General features: G+C 49.5%; 1 protein-coding gene across 4 annotated transcripts in view; it reads left to right on the forward strand.

Moving 5' to 3' along the window:
* The window catches only part of LOC115871874 (protein CutA homolog), a 25,722-nt gene that overhangs the window by 13,385 nt on the left and 11,324 nt on the right, over positions 1–1,013 (forward strand). The window lies entirely within an intron of this gene.

Consider the following 1,013-nt stretch of genomic DNA (forward strand, 5'->3'; position numbering starts at 1 on the left):
AAAAAAAAAAAATCTGGTCACCTTATGCTAACCACAAGGCTCACACACTAGCTGCCGGCTCATGGGAGAAAGACGGGCTGTCTGCTCCTGTGAAGACCAACCGTCTCAGAAATCCACTGGGCAATTCTCCTGTGCCCTGTCAGGTCGCTGTGAGTCAGAATCGACGTGCTGGCAGTGAATTTGCTTTGTTTTTGGGGTAGTCCCCTCAGTGGCTCTCAAATTTGGCTGTGTTATAGATTCCTGAAAGGAGCCCGCGTGGCACTGTTGAGTAAGTGTTGGACTGCTGGCCACCAGGTCGGTGGGTCAAAGACAACAGACGCTCCATGGGAGAAAGATGGAGAAAGGGTGGGGTACCTGCTCCCATACAGATTTACAGCCTCGGAAACCACCTATAGGTCTCTGAGTCGGAATCAACCCCATGGCAGTGACTTTTGTTTGGGGTTAGATTCCTGAGCTCCACTCTAACCTCACCCCCCTTTCTGTCCAGTCAGTGATGACTCATAGCCACCCTGGTGGGCAGAGTAGAACTGCCCCTCTGGGTTTCCCAGACTTTATGATTTTATAGGAGCACACAGTCTTACTGTTCTCCTAAGGGGTGGCTGGTGGGTTCGAAATACTGACCTGTAGTTATTAGTCCAACACATAACCCACTATGCCACCAGAGCTCCACCCTAGAGTCACTCAGTCTCCTAAAGGATCTCAGGTCTTGGAATGCAAAAGAAGTTGTACAGGTGATTCACATCCAGCCCTTCAGAACCAGTGCTTGGGAGCAAGAATTGATTAGCAGCCTGGCATTCCCTCCACATGTTGTATCCTCCCTCTCAATTGAGTCTTTGGCCACAACTCTGTGAGGTAGACAAGGTCACCTTACTGTAGGTTTGCTCAGGCTGAATTTCTTTTCCTTTCCCATAATGTGTTCTCACACTTTTCTGAACATTGTCATGGCTCTTGGACTTATTTCCAGATCTTACCAGGCACACGTCCTCCCTGAAGCCTCCCCTTTTTGTTCACCC

Source organism: Echinops telfairi, unplaced genomic scaffold, assembly GCF_000313985.2.
Source record: "Echinops telfairi isolate 266 unplaced genomic scaffold, ASM31398v2 ScPeMD7_7410;HRSCAF=8448, whole genome shotgun sequence".
NCBI classification, from domain to species: Eukaryota; Metazoa; Chordata; class Mammalia; order Afrosoricida; family Tenrecidae; genus Echinops; species Echinops telfairi.